Consider the following 18,228-nt stretch of genomic DNA (forward strand, 5'->3'; position numbering starts at 1 on the left):
GTTTATTTTTTTTTATCGGTGGGGAGGCCCCTTTCAGACTTTTGCTATGGGGCCCCATGATTTCTATGTACGCCCCTGGCGTGACACCATGAAATTCGGGCTTAGGGCCAGTTGATAATATACAGCTAGCCCTAACCCCATTATTACCCAGCGAGCCACCCGTCACCAGGGCAGCTGGAAAAGTTGGATACATCGCCAGAAGATGGCGCTTCTATGAAAGCGCCATTTTCTGGGGCGGCTGCTGACTGCAATTCGCAGCAGGGGTGCTCAGAAAGCTTGGGCACCCTGCGCTGTGGATTCCAATCCCCAGCTGCCTAGTTGTACCTGGCTGGACACAAAGATTAGGCGAAGCCCACGTCATGAAAAAGAAAAAGAAAAAGATTCCCTATATTTTTGGTTCCCAGCCGGGTACAAATAGGCAGCTGGGGGTTGGGGGCAGCACGTAGCTGCCTGCTGTACCTGGCTAGCATACAAAAACATGGCGAAGCCCACGTAATTTTTTTGGGGACAAAAAACTCCTGCATACAGTTCTAGATGGAGTATGCTGAGCCTTGTAGTTTTGCAGCTGCTGTCTGTCTGTCTATATGGAGGAGAGCAGACAGCAGCTGCAGAACTACAAGGCTCAGCATACTCCATCCAGGACTGTATGCACCTAACACACCCCTGCAGAAACCTTAACATGCAGACCCTCTATAACTCTATACTACTGCTGTCCTCCATATCTTCATACCACAACAGACACTGCCACCATTTTCTACAACACCACTCTCACATCAGCTATTGCTTCAGTCGCTCCCCTTGTGCACGGCAGAGTGAGACGAATCAATACACAACCCTTGCAAACCAGCCTCATTAAAAAAAACTTCAGCAAGTGTCTAGAGCTGCTGAGCCATGGTGGAAGAAAACGCACTTCCAGGAAGATTTCACCACATTCAAAAATGCATTCATACATTTCGTCTGGCCTTCACCTCTGCTAAACAGCATTACTTCCGAACCCTCATATCTTCTTTACCACAGAACCCCAAACAGCTATTCAATACTTTTACCTCTCTCCCTCACCACTGCCCCTCCAACCTCCATCTCCGCAGAAGACTTTGCCACATATTTCAAAGAAAAGATCGACCAAATCAGGCAAGTTATTTCTGCTCAACCACCACAAACCCTTCATATAACAGACCACTGACCCTCTCCTATAAACTTCCTCCCCACCATCACCAAAGGAGAGCTTGCACATCTTCTCTCAAAAGCACACCTCATCACCTGCCCACTTGACCCCATCTCACCTTTTCCCCAACCTCACCACTATCCTTATTCCAGCCTTAACCCATCTTTTCAACCTATCTTTAACGACTGGTACCTTCCCTTCTGCCTTTAAAAATGCAACAGTCACACCCATCCTAAAGAAACCTTCCCTCGATCCAACCTCTACTACCAGCTATCGCCCCATATCACTACTCCCGTTCGCCTCAAAACTCCTTGAATAGCACATCCATGCTGAACTTTCCTTCCACCTCTCATCTAACTCTCTTTGACAACCTACAGTTTGGCTTCCATCCACATCATTCTATTGAAACTGCCCTGACTAAAATCACAAGTGACTTACTGCCAAAGCTAACAATCACTTCTCTATACTCCTACTTCTAGACCTGTCCTCAGCCTTTGACACTGTTGACCACTCCCTCCTATTACAGATCCTCTCTTCCCTTGGTGTCAGAGATCTTGCCCTCTCTTGGATCCCTTCATAATTTTCCAACCGCACTTTTAGTGTCTCCTACACAAACTCTTCATCTCACCCTCTCTCTGTTGGCGTCCCTCAAAGCTTTGTTCAGGGACCCTTACTTTTTTCCATCTATACATTTGGCCTGGGACAACAAAGTCCCATGGCTTCCAGTATCATGTATACGCTGACGACGCTCAGATCTACCTCTCTGGCCCAGATGTCTTATCTCTGCTGTCCAGAATCCCAGAGTGTCTATCTGCTATATCCTCATTCTTCTCCTCTCGCTTCCTAAAGCTCAATGTGGCCAAAATGGAATTAATCATCTTTGCTCGAACTCACCTACACTCTCTACCTGATCTATCTATTACAATAAACAACATCACACTCCCCAGTAAACAAAGTTCGGTGCCTCGGAGTGACCTTTGACTCTGCCTTGTCCTTCATGCCACACATCCAATCCCTCTCCACCTACTGCCGTCTTAAATTCAAAAATATTTCCAGAATCCGTCCTTTTCTCAATTCTCAATCTACAAAAATGCTAGTGCATGCCCTCAATCTCCCGCCTCAATTACTGCAACATCCTCCTTTGTGGCCTCCCTGCTAACACGCTCGCCCCTCTCTAGTCCATCCTCAATTCTGCTGCCTGACTGATCCACCTCTCTCCTCAATAACACCCTGTTTTTCCTCTCTGCAAATCTCTCCATTGGCTCCCAATCTTCCACCGTATCCAATGCAAACTATTAACACTGACCTACAAAGCCATCCATAATCTGTCTACTCCATATATCTCTGAACTAATCTCTCGCTACACTACAAAACGTAATCTCCGGTCCTCCCAAGATCTCCTTCTCTCCTCCTCCCTCATTCGCTCCTCATGCAACCGCCTCCAAGACTTCTCCCGAGCATCCACAGTCTTCTGGAATTCGCTGCCCAACACGTCAGACTATCTGCTACACTTTCAAGCTTGAAATGGAAATTGAAAACTCACATGTTCAAAAATGCCTATAATCTCATGACTTCCTGTTCCTGCGCTGATATGTGAGGAGGGGGAAAAAGCAGTTCCATACAGCCCCTGCAATATACAGCGACTAACAGACGCAAACAGCACCCTAGACCAACATAGAGAGACTGCACTGAATTACCAGCTGTCAGTGCATGGATCGTTATCTCCTCAGAAGTGGAGGAACACCATTCAAGCCCAGAGCAGAGCAGAGGGAGGAGGGGGTGAGTGCAGATAACATGGCACCCACAGTGAGGAGGAAGGAGGGGGAGGAGGGAGAGGAACCACAAGGGCAGCTGCAGCAATGTGCAGGAGGCAAAGATAACAGTAGAATTCAGAGTATGCAGAGTGGTACAGAGACATTGGGCTTGGGGGAGAGATATGAGATTGATTACAAAAGGTTGGCAAAAGAAGTGGCAGATCATCTGACAGCAGACATCAGAGAGGCAATAGCAACCTCAGTGAAGAAGGCTTTGGCTGCGCTGCAGGAGGATGTGGAGCACCATGATAGGAGACTGACAGAGGTAGAGCAAAGAGTTTCTGATGATGAAAAGAATCTGACAAGATTGGAGGGCAGATTTAAGGAGCTAAACACTAATGCTCAGCTTATGAAGGATAAAATAGAAGATCTCGAAAACAGATCTAGGAGGAATAATTTAAGGCTGGTGGGTCTGCCTGAGACAGTGACAACAAAATATTTGGACTCAATCTGTGAAAAAGAATTACCCCAGGCTTTACGCTTACCACATAGCTGCCATGTAGAAAGAGCACACAGAGTGGGACCCATAAGGGAGCAAAGAGATGGTCACAGTAACAATGATAATACCTCCAGGCAAGGTGAAATGTCCAGAGCAAGACAGGTCATTATAAAATACCTGAAATACAAAGATAAAGAAAAAAATTCTACGGGCCTTCAGGAATAGGAAACAGGCACTATGCATTCAGGGACACAAGATTCTATTATTTGGCGACTATTCGGCAGAAGTCACACGGAAAAGAAAAGCATTTAGCCAGATCTGCACTGCCCTCTATCACAAAAACATTAAATTTCAGCTTTTATACCCAGCAATACTAAGAGTAAGAGGAGCAGATGGGGTCACAAAGACTTTTCGGGATCCTTCAGAGGCGGAGCGAGAGATACTACAGGACAGGAGAACACAGCGACAGGAGAACAGAGCGACAGGAGAGGAATGGAAAAGAAGGGACTTTCACTGATCCAAAACATGCAGATCCTGCAAACATAACATCTGCAGTTAGACCCAACAACGAGCCAGAGTGGAGTCAATCGAGATCCAGACCAACCAGTCCGAAGGAAAAGCGACAGATGGCGACTTCAGCTAGGAAAAGAGGAGGAAGAGGCAGCAGCTCATGAACAAGCAGGCAAGACAAGGACTTAATTTGATAGCCTAAAATATTGTAGCCCCAATTTCCCAAAATAGAGGTGGGGATACAAAGAGAAGAGGACCACAGATGATCAAAGTGAAATACAAAATTTATTGATATACATGCAGGTGATACAAGACACAGTGAGGACAGGCTAGATGGAAACAGCCTGCCAGGAAACAACCCAGCAGTACCAGGACATACCACCAGATGGCAAAGCCTACTGACACGTGGCAATGTAAGGGAAAAATGATGCAAGGTGTAAAGAGTTGAAAAGATGGCCCGTAGAAGTAGAAAGGGACAATATACAGATAGAATAATAAGTAGAAGATCTGTAGAATCTCCTAAGAGGTCCCAATAGCAAGGGGCAAAAAATGATCAGTCAATATTACCTTGCGACATGTCAGGGCAGCAGTGGTGGAAGTGTCCGGGCGTGGGGGCGGGGCCTCGACGCGCGTTTCGCCGATAGCTTCGTCAGGAGGCGTGGCTATAGTTTAAAAACGAGGGGTATAAGTAGTGAGGTGTGGGAGCCCATTGGCAAATCGGCGCGCACAACGTCATGTTGCCACGCCCCCCCGAACGGCAGGGCACGCCGAGTCCCATGACCTGAGCGTGAGAAGGAAGAGACCTCATTCCCACGCTCAGCACAGGGACCCGCCCGAGCCCGGGCCGCAAGGGGGAGGGGACAGCGCATGACGGAAGCGCGTCTGTGCCAATCAAATAGGTAATGAATGGAGCCGGGAACAGGGACGTCATGGAGAGCTGAGGCACAATTGTGTAAACATAATAGTATTCACAGCGCCAGATAAAGGCGCATATGTGCCGGTCTAAATGGACAGTGAATGAAGGAGGGACCAAAAACGTCATAGGGCGCTGGTAGTGAAATACAATACCAGCAATGACTCGTGCAGCCAAATGCTGCAGGGAAGATAGTATACATCTATATAAAGGGACATTATATGCAATAGTGGGAATATATCAAGTATGCCGAAACCATATATGGATGATATTAGCAAAGATGTGTGTACATAAAAGACATGTTTACATGCAAAGATAGATGCAAAACTGTATAAATATACAGGAAATAGATTCACCATGTATAATACATGGAAGTTAATGTACAGTGAAAAGAACCGTAAAGAGTGTACATATCATAGTGTATATCCATGCGAAGGACAAAATATGTCCTAATCAAAAGATATGTTTATATCAGTTACAGTAAGTACACATATATGTCACCCCTAAATAAAAAGCATGAACATGTCATGAGAACATCAGTATATATGTATATATGTACACACACGTATTCATATACAAAAAGTAAGTGATATCAAAGACACCAAATACCAATAATAACATATACAGTATAAGAGACACAGGACAGATTATCATGCCGACTGTGTCCAATCCGGAATAGAGATGCGAAGGAAAATGGTCCATATAAAGATGTACTCCATAAGGCAGATGTCCCCGACGTCCTAATGGTGGCATGAGCTGCAACAAAGATGCAAATGGGCGCCTAGAAAAAAGAAAAGAAATTAAGACCCCGAAGGAAAGAACACACAAAGACCCACCATAAAATTCGCGCTATTTATAAAAATGATTTAAAGCTAACCGCCTCATTGAGGCCCAATGGAGCAACAGTCCCCAAAACCGTCATCCATCTAGTCTCCTTTTGCAAGAGTTTACGCTTGACGTCACCCCCCCTAGAGCCAATGTACACGCGGTCAATTCCACGCACACAGAGGCCCCGGGGACTGCATCCATTTTAAACTATAGCCACGCCTCCTGACGAAGCTATCGGCGAAACGCGCGTCGAGGCCCCGCCCCCACGCCCGGACACTTCCACCACTGCTGCCCTGACATGTCGCAAGGTAATATTGACTGATCATTTTTTGCCCCTTGCTATTGGGACCTCTTAGGAGATTCTACAGATCTTCTACTTATTATTCTATCTGTATATTGTCCCTTTCTACTTCTACGGGCCATCTTTTCAACTCTTTACACCTTGCATCATTTTTCCCTTACATTGCCACGTGTCAGTAGGCTTTGCCATCTGGTGGTATGTCCTGGTACTGCTGGGTTGTTTCCTGGCAGGCTGTTTCCATCTAGCCTGTCCTCACTGTGTCTTGTATCACCTGCATGTATATCAATAAATTTTGTATTTCACTTTGATCATCTGTGGTCCTCTTCTCTTTGTATCCCCACCTCTATTTTGGGAAATTGGGGCTACAATATTTTAGGCTATATATTTCTTGTGGACCTCTTCCGGTCAAAGGAAGGTTGTTTAGGTTATAAGGACTTAATTTGAGACTGCTGAATGGAGCCGTATGGTGACAAATGTGCCTTAACTCTCTAAAGTCTCGCCTACCTCCTCTCTTTCTTCTCTATCTTTCTTTCGCTCCCTTTTTCTCTCTTTTTCATGCTTATCACTTTTTCCCTTTTATCATTTACTAATGCTTTTTTTTTTCTCTTCTCTCTCTCTCTTTCTTCTCTTAATGACAGTTTTAGGAGCTTGATAAATTTATAAAGGCTGTTTAGGGGCAAGGAGTTAATAGCCAATAGAGCGGGAGAGGTGACTTAGTGGGGTGGCTTCATGGAGAGCTTGACTTAAAGCAGGGGTTTGAAAGGAGTCTCAATCATCTCAGAAAAAATGGAAGACGTTAATTGTATTTGTAAAGTTGGGGATGGGAGGGGTTATCCACAGTTGGCGGAGGGGAGGGGAAGAGAGTTGGGGAATCCATGCGGCACGGCCTGAAAAAGGAACTGTTGATTTTGGGGATTATGGTTAAGTTAATTACGTGGAATGTTAAGGGACTCAGATCGCCGCACAAACGAAATATGATACTACATCTCAAGAAGCTTAAGGTTGATATTGCTTTATTACAGGAGACGCACTTGCAAAAGGATGAGTTCTTCTGTATGAACAAGATGTGGGTGGGAAGGGTATATGGGTCGGCCTCAAAAGGTAGGAAAGCAGGGGTTGTTATTTTGATCAATAAAAACTTTGCACACGAAGTGGAAACACAAGATTCAGATGCAGAAGGAAGATACATACATCTAAAGATGTCAGGTACTCAAGGCAATATATATGCACCCAATATGGAACAAAGGGTTTTTTTTTTAAAGTATAGCTAATAAGATTTTGCTGGATGGGGATATATGTAAATTGGTGGGGGGAGACTTCAATACAGTGGTTTCTCAGGAAGAAGACAGGAGGAGTCAGGGGAAGCAGGGGAGGAACACTGAGGGGTCGCTGAGAGCATTGTTAAATACAACTACACTACAGGATTGCTGGCGATTATATCACCCGCAAGAGAGAGAATTTACACACTATTCCCACCCACACGACTCTTGGTCAAGGATTGACCTTTGGCTGACAAGTGAGAATTTATTGCAGAGGGTAGAAGAGATAGTTATAGAGACTATGGTAATATCGGATCATAGCCCAGTGGTAGTCAGTATAGCTGACAAAGTTCAGAGAAGACAGGATTATATATGGTGCTTCCCCTCATTCTTGACTTTGGATGAGAACTTCCATAGAATACTGAGAGAATGGTGGGTGGATTATACATTGACGAATCAGGAGCACAGTGGGGAAACACTATTGTATTGGGAGACGGCCAAGGCAGTTTTGAGAGGAAAAGTGATAGGATATACGACAAAGGCGAAACGACAGACACAAGTAAAGTTTCAGGAGGCTAGCCGGGCAGTCAGGGAAGCATATACTGACTTCTTAGAAAAACCATCAAGGGTGACAAAAGCAAAGTGGGTGGAGGCGAAGGGCAATTTTGAGAACTGGGTAGAAAGGAAAGAAGGCATGTACAGGACACAACAAGAGGCAGAGTTGAATAGTTTCGGGAACAAGGCAGGGAAGTTATTGGCAAATCTGGCAAGGAGACGACGGCCGATGACACATATTATGACACTGAGAAATGCTGTGGGGAGTAAAACGACAGATCCCAAAGAGATAAATGACATTCTTGGAGACTTTTATGCAGGTTTATATAAATAGGAGGGGTTAGATGCTAGGAGAGAAGGAAATGAGTGGTTAAAAGAAACAAAAATGCCTACGCTCAAAGAGGAAAATTTACAGGCTCTGAATAAAGAGGTGACGGAGGAGGAGGTGCTACAGGTTATAGGAGAGTTAAAAACGACAAAGGCCCCGAGAGCAGATGGCTTTAGCGGCAGTTTTTTCAAAATTATGAAGGATCAAATCTCACCTATACTGACAGTTATTTAATAAGATAATGGACAGGGAAAGAATATTGGGTACACTTAATACAGCCTAAATAAAGCTCATTCCTAAAGGAGGAAAGAATTTAGAAGACCCATCTAGTTATAGGCCCATCTCGCTGATTAATCAAGACCTAAACATTTTAGCGAAGTTGATGGCAAATAGGTTAGCGGCAGTATTGCCAGAGATTATAGATCTCCCCCAGGCTGGCTTTGTTAAAGGACGTTCAGTCGTGACAAACATTAGGAAAGTAATGTTAGCAATTGATGTATTAAAGCAGACGAGAGAAGGGGGGAGGGGAATCCAGCCTTGATCACCTTGGACGCGGAGAAAGCCTTTGACAATGTGAGGTGGTCATGGCTGGAACAGGTGCTAGATCACCTGGGCTTACATGGAGCTTTTAGGAATTTTGTGAAGGTCCTTTATGTAAATCCTCAGGCAAGAGTGAGTACCCCGGGATTTCTGTCAAAAACATTTCCTTTGAAGGGAACCAAGCAAGGATGCCCGATGTCACCACTATTGTTTAACTTGGCTATTGAACCACTGGCTAGACGTTTGAATGAGGGGGGGTGGTTTGAAGGGATCAAGGTAGGGAGGAAGTCATTGCACTCAGCCTTATTTGCTGATGATATAATCCTGTTCATGAGCAAACCTAAAACGCAATTGAGTAGAGTCATAGAACAAATTGAGGAGTTTGGGAGGTTAGCAGGGTTTAGACTTAACAAAAACAAATGTGGAATTCTCTTCTTGGACGGAAAGAGAGCGGAGGGGGAGAGGGGTGCATTATGTGATATTCCAATAGCTAGAAATACAATTAAATACTTGGGAGTACAGGTTGGGAGGGATACTAAGACCATATATTCATTAAAATTATTCCCCTTTGATCGAGAAAATTGAACGTGAACTGCAAGGTTGGGCAAATTTGCCGTTGACTCTTCTGGGAAGAAATCATCTAATAAAAATGATGAGCTTTTCCAAGCTTCTCTATCCAATGCAGACAATCCCATTGCTTCTTAAACACTCGGATGTGAACAGATTGACAAAAGCGTTCTCACGTTTTTTTGTGGAAGGGATATAGGCCGAGGATTAGTGCCAAAAAGCTAATGTTATCAACAGAAAATGGAGGGATCAGACTACCTAACATCACGGGGTACAATTTGGCCTGTATCTTATGACATGTAGTTGATTGGATTAGACGAACAAGTAGGTATTCTGACTGGGATATAGAGGCTGAATTTTGAAAACCTTGGGACCTGAGTTCAATCCTACATACATCCATTCCAAATTTGCCACCCAACATTAAACATTCACTGATTTGTAGAGACACAGTGATGACTTGGAAGGCGGTTAGGAAAAAGTTCGGGTTAGCCTGGAACATCTCCAAATTCCTTAATATATGGGCTTGTCCTTACTTTCCACAGGGAAGGGAAAATTATCCCTTTAAAGAATGGAGGGAAAAAGGGATTGGAACTCTAAAAAACCTGATGCATGATACAGAACGGAGATGGATGACGTGTGAGGAGTTGAGGGCAAAGTATGACTTGCGCCCATTCCAGACTCTCCAGTTTGAACAGGTGAAACAAGGGATAATGAAGAAACTATACAACATAAATAACGAATATGAGGCAAATCAGATGGATGCGATCATATTAAGGGACATCCATGCCACAAATATAATCAAGTCTTTATGGAAATATGAGAGAAGTGTTAGTCCCTAACATATCAGGAAGAATGTTGGAAGGGTGGGCAAAGCAGCTGGGAGATCAAGAAGTGGAGGAGAAGATTTTGAATGGTTGGATGGTGATGAGAAAGAAGATTGTGAATGAGAAATTAAGGAGATACCCAATTCAGGATCATACATAGAGCTATCTATGGATTTAATATACTGAATGCAAGACATCCAGATAAGATGATGAGTTGTCCAAATTGTGGTACGGAAAAAAAACAGATCTATATCATGGGATATGGCAGTGTGAAAGGATTGAAAGATTTTGGAAACAAGTCCAAGGGGTAGTGAGGAAAATCTGGAATAGAAATGTAGAGTTAGTGAAATAACCAGACCATTTGATCTATCAGCATCGAGAGGAGGGAGAGAAAGGGGAAGACCAGTTACCGAATCTTTTCCATGATATAGCAATGATAAGTAAAAGGGCTATTCTTCAGAAGTGGCTGGTGAAGGAAATACCAACAAAAGAAGAACTTGTTAATTAAATGAAAAAAACGCTCATGTTGGAGAAGGTGATGGTGGAGAGGTGCAAAGAAAGGATGACAGCAAAATTTTTCAGTAAATGGAGAAAAGTTCATAAGCGTTATATGTTCTAGAGAAGAAACAATACAAATAATGTCCACATTTGTGTCTACGGAATGGTACATGAAGGAAGACCTGTCAGGGTCCCTGTGCGAGCTGAAAAGTATAGTTGGCCAAATTCAGGGTTGTGTCGCATGGAGAGGGGAGGGGAGAATGGGAGGGATAGTATTTACAAGTAATGTTTGTAACAAGTTATCAAGGAATGCTGAATGGGGGTAGCGGAGACTGAATAATGGAAATATACATTGACGAAGGGGAAGGAGCAAATTTGATGACCGTGACAAAATATTTGATCGATAAATTGTAGAGACTATGTTATTTGATATTTTAATTTGTTGACCCTTATTTTCTTCATTCTGTACCCTATTTTACCATTACAAGAAAAGAAATAAAAAATTTGGTTTAAAAAAAAAAAAAATGCCTATAATCTTCAATGACCTCACTGTTTCACCACCACCAGAGCTGCCACCTCACCACCGCACGGAGCTGCTGCCTCACCACCGTGTGTGGAGCTACCGCCCAACCCACACCCCACCTACTGTCTCTTCTCCAAAATCCGATAGAATGTAAGCCTGCAAGGGCAGGGTCCTTTTCCTTCTGTACTAGTCTGTCTATAGTAACTTGTATATGTATTCTGTATGTAACCCACTTCTCATGGACAGCACCATGAAATTAATGGTGCTCTATAAAGTAATAATAATAATAATAATAATAATAATAATAAAACATTGTTCTAATCCTGTACACATGTAGCAACCCATAACTTATCAGATGTGATACATGGCCATGTTAATAAAATATTGTTCCATCTGACAAGTTAAGTGTTACCAGATCTATATTTATGTTAGGAAGATTAATTTTAACACCAAGTACTGTAGCATGAAACATATTAACAATGTCTTATACTGTATATACACGGTCAGGATTCGGGTCTGTTTGCAGATTTCAGTTGTAGTACTAGCATCCCTGCTCTGCCTTGCTTCCCCCTCCTGGCAGGGATGCTGATGCACTCATCTCCTCGGTTGCCCATGGGTTCCTCCTGTCCTGGCTCCCAGGGCTTGCGCACTTCGCACAGGTCTCTTGGCAAATGTTCTTACAACATGCTCGCACTACCCGCATCTTGACCCCTTTCCCCCCCAGCATCTGGTTTTCACCTTGCTTACCAAGCCATTTTTTTTTCAGTTCTGACCATTGTCAGTTTATGAACGCTTCAACAGATCTCAGTGATTCTGAAAATGTTTGTTTTGTTGTGACATATTGTACTTCACGCTCATGCTAAACTTAGGATGACATTTTTTGAGTTTGTGAAAATATCGGAAATTTGGCAAAAATAGTGAAAATTTAGCAATTTTCAAAATTTGCAATTTTATATTTTTCTGCCCTTAAACCAGAGTTGGGTCACACAAAATACTTGGTAAAATATACACGCACACACTAATATATGTATATATTATATTTATATTTATTTATATTATATTTATATACACACAGTGTCTTGCGAAAGTATTCGGCCCCTTTGAATTTTTCAACCTTTTCCCACATTTCAGGCTTCAAACATAAAGATTAAAATTTTAATGTTATGGTGAAGAATCAACAAGTGGGACACAATTGTGAAGTTGAACGAAATGTATTGCTTATTTTAAACTTTTATTAAAAATAATAAACTGAAAATTGGGGCGTGCAATATTATTCGTCCCCTTTAAGTTAATACTTTGTAGCGCCACCTTTTGCTGCGATTACAGCTACAAGTCGCTTGGGGTATGTCTCTATCAGTTTTGCACATCGAGAGATTGAAATTCTTGCCCATTCTTCCTTTGCAAACAGCTCGAGCTGGGTGAGTTTGGATGGAGAGCGTTTGTGAACAGCAGTTTTCAGCTCTTTCCACAGATTCTCGATTGGATTCAGGTCTGGACTTTGACTTGGCCATTCTAACACCTGGATATGTTTATTTGTGAACCATTCCATTGTAGATTTTGCTTTATGTTTTGTGCCCAAAAAGTTCAATTTTGGTTTCATCTGACCAGAGTACCTTCTTCCCCATGTTTGGTGTGTCTCCCAGGTGGCTTGTGGGAAACGTTAAGCAACACTTTTTAAGGATATCTTTGAGAAATGGTTTTCTTGTTGCCACTCTTCCATAAAGGCCAGATTTGTGCAATGTACGACTCTCCCACCTCAGCTGTAGATCTCTGCAGTTCATCCAGAGTGATCATGGGCCTCTTGGCTGCATCTCTGATCAGTCTTCTCCTTGTTTAAGGTGACATTTCTGAGGGACAACCGGGTCTTGGTAGATTTGCAGTGGTATGAAACTCCTTCCATTTCAATATGATTACTTGCACAGTGCACCTTGGGATGTTTAAAAGTTGTGGAAATCTTTGTGTAACCAAATCCAGCTTTAAACTTCTCCACAACAGTATCACGGACCTGCCTGTTGTGTTCATTGGTCTTCATGATGCGATCTGCGCTTTAAACAGCACACAGACTGTCACAGAGCAGGTGCATTTATACGGAGACTGGATTACACACAGGTGGATTATATTTATCATAATCAGTCATTTAGGACAACATTGGATCATTCAGAGATCCTCAATGAACTTCTGGAGTGAGTTTGCTGCTCTGAAAGTAAAGGTGCCAAATAATATTGCACGCCCCCAATTTTCAGATTATTATTTTTTACAAAAGTTTAAAATAAGCAATAAATTTTGTTCACCTTCACAAGGACACTTGTTGTTGATGCTTCACCATAACATTACAATTTTTATCTTTATGTTTGAAACATGTATGTATGTGTATATATATATATATTATATATATATATATATGTATGTGTATATATATATATATATATATATATATATATATATATATATATATATATATATATATATATATATATATATATATATATATCATAACTATGTAGCTGTTTGGGGTATTTATCGGGTATAACTGTTACTGGGGAAAAAAGGGGGAGGTCTTGTATTCCAGTATTAAATCTTACGACACATATTTTGGAGAAAGAACATATTTCGGTGTATTTAAGGATCATGAAATTTGATTTATTTAAGACATTATTGGACGTTAAAAGCTTTTCTAGGAAGCTTACTTTGAAATGCCATTTTTTTAAAATCATATTTGGAATCAGATGAACAACATGATCATACATCTCATGAGGAAAATATGGCAAGAATACCATTGTTTAAAGAATTGCAAAGCATTAATGTCATGCAACTATTACAGAGTGAGTCTCAGATCCTAGGGTCTGATAACCTTGATTGTTTTAAAACTATTAATAATGATTATTTTCTTTATTTTACAGCCCACTCCCTATCCCATAACTGTAAAGCCCGAGATCAGTGATCAGATGCAAGATCATGTTAGCTCGATCCTAATCCTGATCTTTACAAAACGATCGGACGAGGTTCCCGACCATCGGGGGGGGGGGGGGATCGTCCATACCTAATATTGAGGTAATAGAGTTCAATAATTGACAGACCACTGTATCTTATCTTCTTAGACTCTCTTGTAACAGGCTTGGTACCTCAAGATTGGAGAATGGCTGACGTGGCACTGATATTTAAGAAAGGTGAGAGGATGGATTAAGGCAACTACCGTCCGATATGTCTAACATAAGTGAAGTGCAAGGTTTTTGAGGACATTTTAAGAGATGGCATGCAACAATATATTAGAGAGAATAATATATTACCTGATAACCAGCATCAATTCATGAAAGATAAATTGTATATAAATAAATAAGAGAAAGAGTTGCACACCAGTCACAATGTATAGGGGAATAATGAAAAAGCAGAACTGCTATGGGAAAACTAGACTGAAAAATACAATGGACTATCTGAAAAAAGTGTAAAACATGAAAATGGTATATGCAAAACTGCTATGAATAATAGGAATGAGAGATGTTTAGCCATTGTATTGATCAATGCAAAGGAGCCCCAAAACCAAACGCCAAGGTAATCTCTATTTTTGGGGTCCCTAACCTACATGTAACCTCACCTGCAGTTAAAAAACTTGCTCTGTGTGGGAAGCAAAGGACCAAGCTATATATGTGAAATAAGACACATGGCTATGGGTGGGGCAGGGTTATCAGACAGAAATTCTTTAATTAGAAAGATAAATTGTGTCTCGCCAACATGTTGGGATTCTATGAGGAAGTATGTGCAAATCTGGATATTGGTAATGCAGCTGATGTGATTTATTTGGCCTTTGCAAAGGCATTTGATACTGTACCACATAACTGAGAAAATGTGGAGTCTCCGGTTCAATATTCAAAGACATCCAAGATAAAACCAAAGCTTTAGTGTTCCATTAAAAACATGGCGGAAACAAGTACATGATGGCAGAATTACGCGTTTTGGATGACATGTCCTTAGTCATAATATAAAGTGTAGGGATGCACGCCAGTGACTATGCAAGGGGAATACATGTAAAGCAGAAACAGCTGTGTGAATACTGGCATGAAAAATACAATAGCTATATGTACGAATGAAAATATGAAAAATGGAATCTGCATTACTGCCATGAACTTAAGAATAAACAGAAATTTAGCTATTGAATTGATCAATACAACACAGCCCCAACACCTCATCAGGGTATTCTCTTACGTTGCGGTCCCTAGATAATGTGTGTCCTCTCATGCAGTAAAAAAAAAAAACAAAAAAAACAAACAAACCACTTACCGTGTATGGGAAGCTGAGACCCAGGCTATATACAGTACAGACCAAAAGTTTTGACACCTTCTCATTCACTGAGTCTTCTTTATTTTCATGACTCTGAAAATTGTAGATTCACATTGAAGGCATCAAAGCTATGAATTAAAACATGTGGCATGAAATACTTAAAAAAAAGTGTGCAACAGCTGAAAATATGTCTTATATTCTAGGTTCTTCAAAGTAGCCACCTTTTGCTTTCATTACTACTTTGCACACTCTTGGCATTCTCTTGAGGAGCTTCAAGAGGTAGTCACCAGAAATGCTTTTCCAACAGTCTTGAAGGAGTTCCCAGAGATGCTTAGCACTTGTTGGCCCTTTTGCCTTCACTCTGCGGTCCAGCTCACCCCAAGCCATCTCGATCGGGTTCAGGTCTGGTGACTGAAGACCAGGTCATATGGCGTAGCACCCCATGACTCTCCTTTTTAGTCAAGTAGCCCTGACACAGCCTGGAGGTGTGTTTGGGGTCATTGTCCTGTTGAAAAATAAATGATGGTCTAACTGAACGCAAACCAGATGGAATAGCACACCGCTGCAAGATGCTGTGGTAGCCATGCTGGTTCTGTATGCCTTCAATTTTGACTAAATCCCCAACAGTGTCACCAGCAAAGCACCCCCACACCATCACACCTCCTCCTCCATGCTTCACGGTGGGAACCAGCCATGTGGAGTCCATCTGTTCACCTTTTCTACTAAGACACGGTGGTTGGATCCAAAGATCTCAAATTTGGACTCAGACCAAAAGCACAGATTTCCACTGGTCGAATGTCCATTCCTTGTGTTCTTTACCCAAACAAGTCTCTTCTGCTTGTTGCCTGTCCTTAGCAGTGGTTTCCTAGCAGCAACAAATTTGACGCCATTATCCAGAATATGTCTCAACATGTGGTCAGTTGTTAAAACAGGTAAGTGTTTTTATTTATGATGTTTTGTTATATTAACCACTTGAAAATAGTTGTTACTGAAATTAGTGGAGAAGGTGACAGATGAATCATTGTAATCACTGCAAATGGTTTACGGCTTAAAGGGAACCTCAGGTGCAATATGCACCCAGAGACAGGAGCAGTTCTGGGTGCATACTGCTATTTTCTGCCTAATAGTCCCTGTATATAATAGCATAGATAAAGAGATCTTTAGAAAAAGTATTTCTAAGGAACTTATACTGTATGAAAATGAGCGAGGGCAGTAGCCCCAAAGGTGTTGATTCCCTTGCTAGTCACCCCTATTAGCATGTTAATACGCCCCTGTGGGTGTGCCAACATGCTAATGAATGCGCAGCATCAGAGGAGATCTCACTCACCTCTCCGCCACCACAGCCGCTTGATGCTGGATTTCAGCTCCATGCGCATGACCCCGGAAGTTTGGTCATGCGCACTACTTCAGTTTGAAGCCAGGATGCGTACACCCGACTTCATAGTGCACATAACCCAAACTCCGGGCTCATGTGCACTCAGATGAAATCCAGTGTCGGACGCGATGGCGGCAGATAGATGAATGGCATCATCCTCTGACACTGCACATTCATTAACAATAAGGAATAACGTTTGGAACGTTCCAAACGTTATTAGTTATTGTTAGTAGTTTTTCGTTTGTGAACCCTCCCCAACCACACCTATTGCCAATCCATATCATACGCATAAATAGCCTGGGTCTCAGCTTCCCATACACGGTAAGTTTTTTAACTGCATGAGAGGACACACACAAGCAAGGGACCCCAACGTAGAGAAATACTTTGGCGTAGTGTTGGGGCTCTATTGCATTGATCAATTCAGTAGCTAAATTTCTCTTTATTCATATATTCATGGCAGTGATGCAGGTTCCATTTTTCACATTTCATTCTTACATATAGCTATTGGATTTTTCAACTCAGTATTCACACAGCAGTTTCTGCTATTTCATGTATTCCCCTTACATAGTCACTGGTGTGCATACCTTATCTCCCCATACTGCACATTCATTGGCATGCTAGTGTAACGACTGAATGCCAGTTGTTATGACTATTAAGATACGATGGCACTATGGAAAACCCAGGGACACAAAGATGGGGGATAACAACTTTCTTTATAAAAAAAAAAACAAAACAAAAAAAAACAAAACAGTTCTCTTACAATGTATGGGCCACAACAGTCCGGAATAAACAATGACAGTTTATGCAACTCGGAGGACTTCAAGTGTCGGTCTGTAGGGATGAACTGAACTATATTTCCCCCCACTATACCGATCCCTCTCTTATCTATTAATGGGGCTTCCCCGGGTGCACTACTACAGATAATGGCACGTGATCCCTCTAAGGATATAATCTTACAACCACCTCCCCTTATGTTTACAATTCAATCAGGGTACCCGGCCACCTTCCCATATACAGTCAGAAACAAATAAATATATGTACATGTACCTTTATACCTGTACCTCTATTCAATATTCATTACCTCACTGCCCCAGACAGTGTGATGAAGCAATATATCTATCTGTCCCTGACTGACTATTATACACCGATCGGTCTCAGGTCAATTGTTACTCACTGAAGTCTTTCACTCAAGATGGCGTCCGTCCCCTCAGACTGCTTCTGATTCACTCTTAGTTGATTTTGGCCAAACAGTTTCTGGAGAAAAATTCACTCAGATGAATTCCCCTCGTCAGGGGCAGTAGGAGCTCAAAAAAAAATAAAAAAAAAAAACAAGTAAGCAGTCCATAAAAAGAAGGAAAAAAAACAGGCAATCCTACAAATCCGAACACGGAAAAATGACAGACGTCTTTCTCTTGCATAGTCCCTCAGATCCTGACTGAAAATGTTTCAACCGTCTGTGTCTACGTTACCAGGGAAACCTAAAATGTAACTCCTTACTGTCTAGCAGTGTGCCT

The 18,228-nt window shown here is 42.1% G+C and overlaps 1 long non-coding RNA gene across 2 annotated transcripts in view; it reads right to left on the reverse strand.

Moving 5' to 3' along the window:
* Positions 1–4,235: 4,235 nt before the first annotated feature.
* LOC142243219 (uncharacterized) overlaps positions 4,236–18,228 on the reverse strand; it is a 33,365-nt gene continuing 19,372 nt past the window's right edge. The window contains exons 2-4 of one of the 2 annotated variants that reach the window (XR_012724316.1): positions 17,889–17,968; positions 14,105–14,215; positions 4,236–5,622 (exon numbers count right to left, since the gene is read on the reverse strand). This is a non-coding gene — a long non-coding RNA (uncharacterized LOC142243219). The remainder of the gene's footprint in view (positions 5,623–14,104; positions 14,216–17,888; positions 17,969–18,228) is intronic. The other variant, XR_012724315.1, reaches the window with a different exon arrangement.

Source organism: Anomaloglossus baeobatrachus, chromosome 6 (assembly GCF_048569485.1).
Source record: "Anomaloglossus baeobatrachus isolate aAnoBae1 chromosome 6, aAnoBae1.hap1, whole genome shotgun sequence".
Taxonomy (NCBI): domain Eukaryota; kingdom Metazoa; phylum Chordata; class Amphibia; order Anura; family Aromobatidae; genus Anomaloglossus; species Anomaloglossus baeobatrachus.